The sequence below is a fragment of the Lolium rigidum genome, chromosome 3 (assembly GCF_022539505.1).
Source record: "Lolium rigidum isolate FL_2022 chromosome 3, APGP_CSIRO_Lrig_0.1, whole genome shotgun sequence".
Lineage (NCBI taxonomy): Eukaryota > Viridiplantae > Streptophyta > Magnoliopsida > Poales > Poaceae > Lolium > Lolium rigidum.
The window spans coordinates 336,184,471-336,198,480 of NC_061510.1; positions in this window are offsets into that span (position 1 = coordinate 336,184,471).

A 14,010-nucleotide genomic window follows, 5' to 3' on the forward strand; every position below is an offset into this window, starting at 1 on the left:
CTTTTATTTCGCATTGCCTCTTTTGCTGTGTTGGATGGATTTCTTTGTTCCATTACCTTCCGAGTAGCTTTGAGCAATGTCCGAAGTGTTAAGAATGATTGTGTCACCTCTGAACATGTGAATTTTTGATTATGCACTAACCCTCTAATGAGTTTGTTTCGAGTTTGGTGTGGAGGAAGTTTTCAAGGGTCAAGAGAGGAGGATGATATACTATGATCAAGAAGAGTGAAGAGTCTAAGCTTGGGGATGCCCCCGTGGTTCATCCCTGCATATTTCAAGAAGACTCAAGCATCTAAGCTTGGGATGCCCAAGGCATCCCCTTCTTCATCGACAACTTATCAGGTCACTTCTCTTGAAACTATATTTTTATTCGGTCACATCTTATGTACTTTACTTGGAGTGTCTGTTTGTTTTTGTTTTTGTTTGAATAAAATATGATCCATCATGCTTGTGTGGGAGAGAGACACGCTCCGCTGGTTCATATGAACACATGTGTTCTTAGCTTTTATTTTTCATGGCGAAGGTTGAAACTGCTTCGTTAATTGTTATATGGTTGGAAACGGAAAATGCTACATGTAGTAATTGGTAGAATGTCTTGAATAATTTGATACTTGGCAATTGTTGTGCTCATGTTTAAGCTCTTGCATCATATACTTTGCACCTATTAATGAAGAAATACATAGAGCTTGCTAAAATTTGGTTTGCATATTTGGTCTCTCTAAAGTCTAGATAATTTCTAGTATTGAGTTTTGAACAACAAGGAAGACGGTGTAGAGTCTTATAATGTTTACAATATGTCTTTTATGTGAGTTTTGCTGCACCGGTTCATCCTTGTGTTTGTTTCAAATAACCTTGCTAGCTTAAACCTTGTATCGAGAGGGAATACTTCTCATGCATCCAAAATCCTTGAGCCAACCACTATGCCATTTGTGTCCACCATACCTACCTACTACATGGTATTTCTCCGCCATTCCAAAGTAAATTGCTTGAGTGCTACCTTTAAAATTTCCATTCTTTACCTTTACAATATATAGCTCATGGGACAAATAGCTTAAAAACTATTGTGGTATTGAATATGTACTTATGCACTTTATCTCTTATTAAGTTGCTTGTTGTGCGATAACCATGTTTTCCGGGGACGCCATCAACTACTCTTTGTTGAATATCATGTGAGTTGCTATGCATGTCCGTCTTGTCTCGAAGTAAGGGAGATCTACCACTTTAATGGTTAGAGCATGCATATTGTTAGAGAAGAACATTGGGCCGCTAACTAAAGCCATGAATCATGGTGGAAGTTTCAGTTTTGGACATATATCCTCAATCTCATATGAGAACACTAATTGTTGCTACATGCTTATGCATTAAAGAGGAGTCCATTATCTCGTTGTCTATGTTGTCCCGGTATGGATGTCTAAGTTGAGAATAATCAAAAGCGAGAAATCCAAAATGCGAGCTTTCTCCTTAGACCTTTGTACAGGCGGCATAGAGGTACCCCTTTGTGACACTTGGTTAAAACATGTGTATTGCGATGATCCCGGTAGTCCAAGCTAATTAGGACAAGGTGCGGGCACTATTAGTATACTATGCATGAGGCTTGCAACTTGTAATATATAATTTACATGATACATATGCTTTATTACTACCGTTGACAAATTTGTTTCTTGTTTTCAAAATAAAAGCTCTAGCACAAATATAGCAATCGATGCTTTCCTCTTTGAAGGACCTTTCTTTTACTTTTATGTTGAGTCAGTTCACCTATCTCTCTCCACCTCAAGAAGCAAACACTTGTGTGAACTGTGCATTGATTCCTACATACTTGCATATTGCACTTGTTATATTACTTTACATTGACAATATCCATGAGATATACATGTTATAAGTTGAAAGCAACCGCTGAAACTTAATCTTCCTTTGTGTTGCTTTGATACCTTTACTTTGATTTATTGCTTTATGAGTTAACTCTTATGCAAGACTTATTGATGCTTGTCTTGAAAGTACTATTCATGAAGAGTCTTTGCTTTATGATTCATTTGTTTACTCATGTCATTACCATTGTTTTGATCGCTGCATTCATTACATATGCTTACAATAGTATGATCAAGATTATGATGGCATGTCACTCCGTAAATTATCTTTGTTATCGTTTACTCCGCTCGGGACGAGCGAGAACTAAGCTTGGGGATGCCGATACGTCTCCGACGTATCGATAATTTCTTATGTTCCATGCCACATTATTGATGATATCTACATGTTTTATGCATACTTTATGTCATTATTATGCGTTTTCCGGAACTAACCTATTGACGAGATGCCGAAGGGTCGGTCCTCGTTTTCCGCTGTTTTTGGTTTCAGTAAATCCTAGTAAGGAAATATTCTCGGAATCGGACGAAATCAACACCGAAGATCTTAGAATCCCCGGAGCTTCCGGAACACCCGAGAACCGTCGAGAGAGGGGCCACGGGGGCCCACACATGGTGGCGGTGCGGCCCAGGAGGGGGGCGCGCCGCCCTAGTGTCTGGTGGCCCCAGACCCCCTCTGACCTTGCCCTTCCGCCTATTTAAAGCCTCCGTCGCGAAAACCCTGACAAGTTTGACGAAACCAGAGAAAACCTTCCAGAGCCGCCGCCATCGCGAAGCCAAGATCTGGGGGACATGAGTCTCTGTTCCGGCACGCCGCCGGGACGGGGAAGTGCCCCCGGAAGGCTTCTCCATCAACACCACCGCCATCTTCATCAACGCTGCTGTCTCCCATGAGGAGGGAGTAGTTCTCCATCGAGGCTCGGGGCTGTACCGGTAGCTATGTGGTTCATCTCTCTCCTATGTACTTCAATACAATAATCTCATGAGCTGCCTTACATGATTGAGATTCATATGATGATGCTTGTAATCTAGATGTCATTATGCTAGTCAAGTGGGTTTTACTTATGTGATCTCCGGAGACTCCTTGTCCCACGTGTGTAAAGGTGACAAGTGTGTGCACCGTGTGGGTCTCTTAGGCTATATTTCACGGAATACTTATTCACTCGTTATGAATGGCATAGTGAAGTGCTTATTTATATCTTTATGATTGCAATGTGTTTTGTATCACAATTTATCCGTGTGCTACTCTAGTGATGTTATTAAAGTAGTTTATTCCTCCCGCACGGTGTAATGGTGACAAAGGTGTGCATCGTGTAGTACTTGGCGTAGGCTATGATTGTGATCTCTTGTAGATTATGAAGTTAACTATTGCTATGAAGGTATTGATGTGATCTATGCCTCCTTTCGTAGTGTGAAGGTGACAATGTGCATGCTATGTTAGTACTTGGTTTGGTTATGTTGATCTGTCATGCACTCTAAGGTTATTTAAACATGAACATCGAATATTGTGGAGCTTGTTAACTCCGGCATTGAGGGTTCGTGTAATCCTACACAGTTAGTGGTGTTCATCATCCAACAAGAGAGTGTAGAGTCTAGCATCTATCTATTTATTCTCGTTATGTGATCAAAGTTGAGAGTGTCCACTAGTGAAAGTATGATCCCTAGGCCTTGTTCCTAAATATCGCTATCGCCGCTTGTTTATCGTTTTATCGCATCTCTATCGTCCGCAATATTACCACCATCAATCGCACGCCAGCAAGCACTTTTCTCGGCGCCGTTACTACTGCTCATATATATTCATACCACCTGTATTTCACTATCTCTTCGCCGAACTAGTGCACCTATTAGGTGTGTTGGGGACACAAGAGACTTCTTGCTTTGTGGTTGCAGGGTTGCATGAGAGGGATATCTTTGACCTCTTCCTCCCTGAGTTCGATAAACCTTGGGTGATCCACTTAAGGGAAACTTGCTGCTGTTCTACAAACCTCTGCTCTTGGAGGCCCAACACTGTCTACAAGAATAGAAGCACCCGTAGACATCAGTCATCGACGTACAAGGGAAGAATGACTCCTTCGCCCCCACCATGGCGATAATACACACATTTATCAACTTCATTTACAACAAAGCCTTCAGCAGTTAAAGTTCTTTCGAACTTCTCATGCCACTGCTTAGGTGCTTGCTTGAGACCATATAAAGACTTCAACAATTTGCACACCTTTCCTTCTTGATCATTTACTACAAATCTACCCGGTTGGTCCATGTAAATTTCCTCATCTAACTCTCCATTTAGGAAAGTTGTCTTAACGTCCATTTGATGAATGAGAAGACCGTATGAGGGAGCCAGTGATAGTAGTACTCTAATGGTAGTCAATCTAGCTACAGGTGAGTAAGTATCAAAGAAGTCTTCACCTTCCTTTTGGGTATAACCTTTGGCCACAAGCCGTGCCTTGTACTTTTCAATTGAACCATCAGGCCTAAGCTTCTTCTTAAACACCCATTTACATCCTACGGGTTTGCACCCATAAGGATGATAAGTACTCTCCCAAGTTCCATTAGCCAAAATGGAATCCATCTCACTTCGGACAGCTTCCTTCCAGTAGTCAGCATCTGGAGATGCATAGGCTTCTGAAATAGAAGTGGAAGTGTCATCCACGAGATACACAATGAAATCATTACCAAAGGACTTTGCAGTCCTCTTTCTCTTACTCCTTTTAGAGCTTCATTGTTATCCTCCTCTGGATTCTCAAGGTGTTCTATCGAAATGGTGGATTCAGGAATTGTAGCGAATTCCTGGATAGATGTACTAGGCATTCCCTGATTCGATGAGCTAGGCATATCCTTCATGGGAAATATACCCTCAAAGAAAGTCGCATCATTTGAATCCATGATTGTACCAACATGCATGTCGGATACCTCAGACTTTACTATCAAGAATCTATAGCCAATATTATGAAAAGCATAGCCCGAAAAACACAATCAACAGTTTTTGGTCCAATCTTGCGCTTCTTGAGAATTGGCACATTGACTTTAGCCAAACATCCCCAAGTCCATAGGTAAGAGAGTTTCAATATTTTCTTAACCCATTCCTCGAATGCAGTTTATTCCTTATTCTTTGTGGAAACTCGGTTTAGGACATGACACGCAATCAATATCGCCTCCCCCCACCATGCCTTGGAGAGACCCGATGTGTCTAACATGGCGTTAACCAAATCAGTTAGAGTGTGGTTCTTTCTTTCGGCCACCCCATTTGACTGAGGTGAGTAGGGAGGCGTCCTCTCATGGATTATACCATGTTCCGCACAAAATGAGTCAAACTCATTGGAGAAATACTCTCCACCACGATAAAATCTAAGGTGCTTGATCTTTCGTTCAAGTTGATTTTCGATTTTGAAGAAATTTAACGCCTCATCTTTCGATTTCATAAGATACACATAACAATATCTAGTTGTGTCATCAATCAACATCATGAAGTATTTCTTTCCACCTTTCGTCAACACACCATTCATCTCGCAAATATCTGAATGTATGAATTCTAGAGGTGCCAAATTTCTTACCTCCGCAGTCGTATGAGACTTGCGAGGTTGCTTAGCTTGAACACACACTTGACACTTAGAACCATTTATATTAGTGAAACTTGGGATTAAATTCAATTTAGCTAGCTGCATCATACAACCAAAATTAACATGACAAAGATCTGAATGCCAAACATTTATCTCAATATTGGTGCAAATATGATTAACAACTTTATTACAAACGTCTGACAGGGATAGGCGGAACAAGCCTCCGCACTCATAGACTTTACCAACAAAGGTTCCAAATTTTGACACAACAACTTTATTGGATTCAAACACAATCTTGTAGCCATCACGACACAGAAGCGATCCTCTAACAAGATTTTTATTGATAGAAGGGACATGATGCACGTTCTTCAGGCGCACGATCTTCCCCGAAGTAAACTTCAGATCGACCGTACCAACACCACGAACAGTAGCATGCGAGCCGTTGCCCATCAGCACGAAGGAAGTCCCTGCGACCTGATAAGAACAAAAGATGGAGATATCAACACAAACGTGTACATTGGCACCTGTGTCAATCCACCATTTAGGAGAATGACATATTGAAAGGATAGTAGGAAATATACCATACCTAGCATCCTTCATCTAGGGCTGAAATTCGAGCCGAGCCGAGCCAGCTTGGCTCGACTCGCTAAAGCTCGGTCAACAATCGAGTTAGCTCGAATCGACTCGTTTAACAATCAAGTCCAGATTTGAAACTCAGCCCGACTCGCAAAGCTCGCGAGTAACTCACGAGTAGCGCGTTTAAAACTATCAAATAGAACATGTAAAATGTACAATGCATTTTTCCCAAATATTTGGACATAAATGATGAACAACAAGCACTAGGATTATCGTACCAGAGCAATATAAACCACATCGATCAATATATCATTAGAATAAGATTGCCAAGTTGAGAAACCACAAATATAGTTGCCCATTTTGGTGGGCTTGGGCCAAATTCATTTTTACCAAGCTAAACGAGCTACTCGCGAGTTCGGTGAACTCGACTCGTTTAGCTTGAACTTGTTTAACAACAAAATATGAAACTTGGCTTGGCTCGTTATACACCGAGTTCGAGTCGAGCCGAGTCGAGTCACGAGTTACTCATTTAGCTCGTGAGTTTCGAGTTTTAATTCCAGGCCTACGTTCATCTCAAGGTCTCCAATGACAACATTGGCAGTCTTGCTGCCCTTTCCTTGCTGACGCTTGTCAAAGCGGTTTGGGCAATTGGGAGCCCAATGATCAGGATCACCACAGACGTGGCATACTCCTTTCTTCTTATCGATCTTCCTTTTGAATTTGGTAGACTGTGAGGCCTTGTTCTTCCCATCAAGTTTTCCTTTGCCATCATACTTGTTCTTGTTCTTGGACATGTAGGATTGGAAGTTCTTCTTCTGTACCAAGTTGGCACTAGAACCTCCATCAATACCTCGAGCACGTGTGTCTTTTTCCCTTGCCTTTTCTTCCACGTCAAGAGACCCAATGAGATCCGTAGTGGAGAACTCTTGTCTCTTGTGCTTCAGAGAAGTAGCAAAATTCCTCCATGAAGGAGGAAGCTTGGCAATGATGCCTCCGGCAATAAACTTGTCTGGTAACACACAAGTAAACTGCTCAAGTTCCTTAGCAATGGACTGTATCTCATGAGCCTGCTCAACGATGGAGCGCACATTAGTCATCTTGAAGTCCTAAAATTGTTCCATGACATACAGTTCACTGCCCGCATCCGAGACCCCAAACTTGGTCTCGATTGCGTCCGACATATCCTTGCCCGTAGAGATAGATAAATACGAGTCAACAATGTTCTCGCCAAGAACGCTCATTATAGCTCTCCTTCAGAATTTCTCAAAAGCTTTCTCCTCGAGGGGAGTAAGCTCTCATTCAGGCTTGCCCTTAGTGGCGTCAAAGCATCTCATGGTTGTAAGCCAGAGAATAGCTCTCGCACGCCACCTCTTGTAATTCACGCCCTCGAAAGGAGGAGGCTTAAGAGATGAAGCAAAACTAACCGGGGAATAATGCCTATAAGGTTTTTGGATTGTTGAATATATTAGCAAATTTCCCCATGATTTAATCAAAGAAAACAGTAGATAAAACATTACTAAAAAATTTGAGATTAAACTAGTCATGCAAATCACCATAGAGTAAAGGAGAAACAAGTCTAAACAGATTGATCAGAGCAATATGTTTCCTGACAATGAGCCTAAACATGTTGCTAGGAGAAGGAAGAGCATCATGATCTCATAAAAAGAAGGCAAGAACACATACCGTCCAGAAGAGGAACCAGTGTTGACGCTGTCGCTGTTGAGAGCCATGTCGCTGAAGAGGTTGTTGATGTCGGGGAAGAAGTCGTCGTTGGGGAAGTAGTCGTTGGCCTCCGTGTCGATACCGAAGCCAGCAGTCGCGCTAGAGCGCTCCCCAAAAACCTTATCGCCTCTCTCCCGTACATGATCACAAGAGACGGGGTTCCGGATGCCTGCTGTCCCGTCCAGCGGTGCACGCCGGTAGACGGGATGGAGAAGTCTTGAGCGGCGGCGCAAAGCTCTGGAACCAAGTGGTATGCGCATATGGTGTTGTGTCTCATAGTGTTTATCTGGAGAGGAGCGACCTCTTTTATAGGCACAGAGAGAGGAGCCGGACAAGTCATGCGAGGAGATGAAACGAAGGGTCAGGGAGGTGAACCGAACATGCATCAACCGAAGTTGAACAACGTTCGTATTCAAAACCCACTGAAAAAACGTTTCAGATTCTTGCGTCTGTTTATATACCCGTTCATGAGTGGTAAAAAGAAAGAGATAGAGGCTCTTGGCTCGAGGCATTCCAGCGGCGCGACGTGTCGTGTTGTGACGAGGCGAGCGAGCGGCGGCGTCATCGTCGGAGGAGCACGCGTGTGTTCAGCTCCTATTTCCTCCTATTATTTATCTCTTACAAATGATTTGAAGAGCTCCCCTTATAAGCTTCTCCAACTCTTCTTCAACTAGCAATGTGGGATTAAACTTTTGTCACACCCCGTGCCATGCATGAATGGGCCAAGTGAGCCTCTAGAATTTATTAGGAATTTCTGAAATATTTATTGTGTTGATCCAATATGGACCAAAATTCACCCAGCCCCATCTCATGCATGTTTGGTTTGGAGGAATGAAATGGCACAAGTATTGTTCAGATCACCTCTTGTATAGCAAGTGCGAGACTACCTCCTTCATATCCATGTGTATGAATTTCAGATATTTCAACCCCTTTCCAATTTAAATATATTATTTGCATTTCTAACATTGTCTATTTTAATTAGTATCTGCAATCAGCTTGTACAGTTAACAATCACTACCCATGTTATGTTTGTGTCGAATATTAGTGTACATGTTAGGTTACGTTTGGACTCTGAGTTACAATAAGTGTGGATATGATACATGTAGTGTCCGAGTCGCACACTAGTAGCATGTGCCTCCTATATAATATGGAGGGGTGCCACACAATGTAACATATGATGACTTGATAGCAGCAGGAGCGCAAGGAGAGTCGGCGGCTTGCGCCGGTGCCTAAGACGGCCAAAATCTGCTGTATTAAAGGGTAGGAGCGCCTGTAATCATGCCCGGCAGATTTAGGCGAGATCGCGGGTAGTCAGAGTCGGCATTCGGATTTGGATCGATTTCCGACGGAATCGAGTCGTAGTATCGAGTCGTAGAATCCTGGATTCTAATAGATTTCTCAGCGAAGATTTTATCCATGTTGAATTTTTTTTACCGTAGCACTAAAGATGTGATAATATTAAGAAGTAAAATTCTAGAAAAATTATTTACACTAATATGGCCAAAAAAGTTTAAAATCTCATTAGTGCAAATTTCTGAACGAAAAGACGATGTAGAATTTACCCTTCCATGTAATTACTATTGGGCCCTGGATGAGAGCTTACACAGGAATACTATGTATGGTATTGCATCTTGATATTTTAACTTTTATAATATTGCAAATATATGCCTACGACGAGTATTTTATTCATTTTATATATATGGAACATATATCAGAGAAAAAATTCACATAGTAGAATCATCAAAGCAAAAAAAATTATTAAACAGAAAAATAGGATATGCAGATAGCATGTCACTTGCGAAACCAATCTAGTGTGTGTGACCTTTAGGTCTCTTGCAATCTACGTTGATGACTCAGTCTTATGAGGCCAATTTTACACACCGATCAATCACATCTGTCTCCAAACTTCCTAGCAGTATGCTTTGTAGTGTTGAATTAAGAGTTTGTAAGGGAAGCGATAGAGCTTTTATGCAAGTTTTTTTTAAGGGAGATCCAAGCTACTATCGGCTGATCATTTTAGGGTTGGGAGATAAATAAAGGGTTATGTGGCAAGTGGAAATGGCTTGGGAGGTTGATATAGTATGTTGCTATAGTTAAGCGAATTACTCAATTAATCAATTAATTAGTAGAATTGGAAAATTTAGGATTGCAATTTTGCGATATTGTATAGAATTCTATGATTTGGATTGGGACTCAACATGGATTCTACCAGGATGGGATTCATAGTGGGATTTGGATCGAAATGACGTTGTAGGATCGTCAAGTCGTATGATTCTAGGAGTTGGATCGAGATTCTGACTACCTTGAGATCGCCGAACTGCGCTACCAAATCTCGATGTCGTTATCACGCATCGATTGCTTGTTTCTTAGGTAGATTGACTATGCGCCTACGAAGGTAAAAAGTGGTATCAGAGCGAGGTTAAAAGCTGCAGATTGTCGATCTAGAGGTGGCGTTGTTTTGTTCACGGATCCGATAATGTGTGCCGAGGCAATGGTCATGGCGATGGAGTTGAATAGCGACAGAAGCAATCGGGAGAGCACGACAAGATGGTCGGATCGGTGGCAGCAGCACCACGAGTTCTCAACGAGATCGATCACACATTGTGGACGAGATTGGATCGATCTGACCAGGGAGGACACGCGTAGATCGAGCAAAGCAGTGCACGAGGTGTTCATGCGTACCTGTGCTGGCGGTACGCTCACATAGACGTGCAGAAGCAGCACAGACGCACACGGATCGATCCGTCGATCGTCAGAAGTGGTGTCTCGCACAAGAAGTGGCAGTGCCATAAGTCCAACCCAGGCGGGGGCGTGTGTGGCGCTCGTGCGAAGGTTGCATGCTACACAGAAGGTTCAGGCACGATGCTGGATATATCAATCGGTTGCAACAGGTGACGAGGGGTGACCTCGGCAATGTCCATATATTATGGACTTGGGTTTTGACAAGAAGGCGGTGAGAAAAATCCGGGAGCGAGAGTGGCACACGATATAGGGTTCCCGTCCCCTTGGTGCAGGATCGCTACGTCCTGCTAGCAATCCAGTATATAATCATAGTTGTGTTACAGGGAGCCACTGCAGGCAGAAGGTGTTATGTTTGTCTAATCTCGTCTAATCTAATCTCTCTCCCCAAGGGATGCCCATCCTTGTTTTATATATGCAACCAGGCTAGGTAAGTGTTATTCTAGAGTCTTCTTTCTTGTACTCTAAGTGGCTATTACGTGCGGGTTCAACATGTTGCACCATCGTGGCCGCCTCCATAATGGCCACACCAGGTAGACTAAAACGTGGGTACCCGACGTGTATGCCCACAACAACAGGAGCGCAAGGCAGGGAGCCGGTGGCTTGTGTCGGTGCCCAAGGCAGCCAAGTGTTGCAGTATCGATGGATAGGAGTGTATGTAATCATGCCCCACAGAGTAGACGAGATCGCCGAACTGCATTACCAACGTGTCGTTATTGCCTTGGTTCCTTGGTAGATCTATTATGCGCCTACGGAGATGACAATCCAAATATCCAATCAGCTTGTACAGTTTAGAGACTCAATGCAACAATCTCTGATTAGAACAATTTGGAATTAGAAGCACTGTTGTTGCCTAGCATCAGTTGTGCCCAACTAGTCCACTCGATAGCAGCAGCAGACCGACCGCATCTAGCAACACCTTGCCAAGAGGGTCTCCTTTGCTTCCAAATCCCTAAATGTTTCCCGTGTCAAGAGGGGTGCCTTTAGGCTGAGTTGCGGTGCGGCCAGATGGGATGAACAAGGAGAGGGAAAGACAAAGGGAAAGAAGGAGGGGTCGGGTCAGGTGAGAATAGGGTTAGTGATTAGTGGTGATCACTAGCCGGTCATTCCGCCATGTTCCACCGATTTGGTGGAATGGGTACATTCCATATATTAGAAGAATATTCTCCTTCGAGAACCAGTTAGTTCCATTCCACTCCACAACGAAACACGAGAATGGGTTTTAGGTGTGGAATGGTTTCATTACATTCTACTCTGTTCCAAAACCAAACACACCCTTAATTGCAAAATACCACCAGTTTTGGAGCTAGGGCTTTAAAAAACTACCACCTCTAAACATTTTGACAAAGAACCGCCATTCCACCATCTAATTCTTTCAAGAAGCACAGACCGGTCCTTTTAAATGGTCTGATGCCGTTTCTGATGATTGGTCCACTGTCAGGTTGACGTAGCAGGTGTGTAATGGCCCCCTTTGTTCGAAATACATTTTAAACATATATTAAAATGTTAAAAAATCAAAACAAAATGTCATGAGCATATCTTTACATCTTACGTGCTCATAAAGTTGTTTCAGCAAAAAACAAATTGTGCATCTTTTGTAAAAAAGACAATTTTTGGTGTTAAAATAAGACATCTCTCCAGACATTTTCTTGTCTTTTTACACTAGGCACAAAAAATGTCGATTTTGAGTCATACATTGCGTGCACATATAGAATATGGAGATATACATGTGAAATGGTTTTCCTAATTTTTTTAACATTTTAAACTTTGTTTTTGAGACGTGTATGCACATGAGATCAAAAGTGCATTTCCAATATATTAAACTATTTCTACATTCTGGCTTTTTTGTAAAACTTCGAGGGATCAATGCATCAGGCTATCTTCTTCCCCCCAATCCCTGTGTGCCGCGACAAACAACTCCGAGAACATATCTAGTGCTCCCACCTCTTTGTGCTGCGGTTGCTACCGTATAAAAAAAGTATTTTATACATGTCAAAAAAATTATACTAAAAATTGTGAGTGCTCATGAAGTATGTCCCTACAACATCCCAAAATTTAATGTCCAAATTCGACATGAATACTGAGAAAAAGAAAGAGAAAATCAGCATGAATAGTGTACCTAGTGTCACAAAAAGACAAAATCAGAGATTGACACTATTCATGCTGATTTTTTCTTTTTTGTTTCTCAGTGTCAATGTTGAATTTGGACATGAAATTTTGGGATGTTGTAGGGACATACTTCATAAGCACTTACAATATTTGGTATAATTTTTTGACATCTATAAAATACTTTTTATATACGGTAGCAACCGTAGCATAGAAAGGGGTGGGAGCACTAGATATTCCCTCAAACAACTCCATGACGTCGCCAGCTCGCGGCTCCATTCCGTCCGCCTCGACCACGTCCTCAACCACGACGCCCTTCCTGTCGTTGCCGTCCACCGCGACGCCCTTCCGAAAAAAAATTTGAGGCGGAAGAGAATATGTATGGTTTGTTATTAGAGCAAGTACGATAAGGTACAGTCAGCTGGCTATAAGAGATAAAATATTATAAATTTGCTTAGTTGGAGGAGAGAGATTAGGAGAGAGAAGAGAAGTGGGCTACTATCTAATAGCCAGCTCTAGCACGTGCTCCTAGGCACTATGTGAGACTAAAATGTGGGCCATGTATTGTAAAAGTACTACATTTTTATAGCTTACTATTGTACATGCTAGCTATAAGAGCAATTCCAATAGTATAGCCAACTCTTGGCTATAACAAGATGTCATATCATTTGTAGTCATCATATAGCTAACATGTACAATAGTTGGCTATAACAATGTAGTACTTTACTAATATATGGCCCACCTTTCACTCTCACAAAGTGCTCTAGAAGTACGTGCAAGAGCTGCTTATCGCATAAGTAGCTTCACCTCCCTTCTCTCTCCTCTTCTCTCTTCTCCAACTCATCTAAAATATATTATTTAATGTCTTATAGTCAGCTGACTGGACTCTATTGTACTTGCTCTAAGTTAACTATAGATGATGTGGCAAATTGTTATAGCCGACTGCCGGCTACACTATTGTTCTTGCTGTTAGAGTGTCGACAACAATAGACTCCATGTGAGTAGTCCAGTACAGGCATACATCTATTGGCAGTTAGTTATGGATTTCACAACGACCAGAAGCAATGGAGAAGCGATAAACTAGAGATTGGTTTGAATGTCTACGGTTTCGCATCATGTGCGATGAATGGAACTGATATAGTCTTCCGTAGTCAGAGACGTGATCTCTTTTTTTTTTTTTTTAGCGAAAGAGAGACGTGATCTTCACCAACACTAACATATCTGGTGGACATACTTCTACTGAAGTCAAATAATGCATTGTTATGACGTACAGTATGTATGGACAATATATTGTTAATTTATAATAATGATATATCAATGTTAATGCACGTTGAATTACTACTCTCCGTCTATAAATAGATGTCTCAACTTTGTCAAAATTTGAATGTATCTAGACCCATTTTAGTATCTAGATACATTCAAATTTGTCTTAAGTTGAGACATCTTTT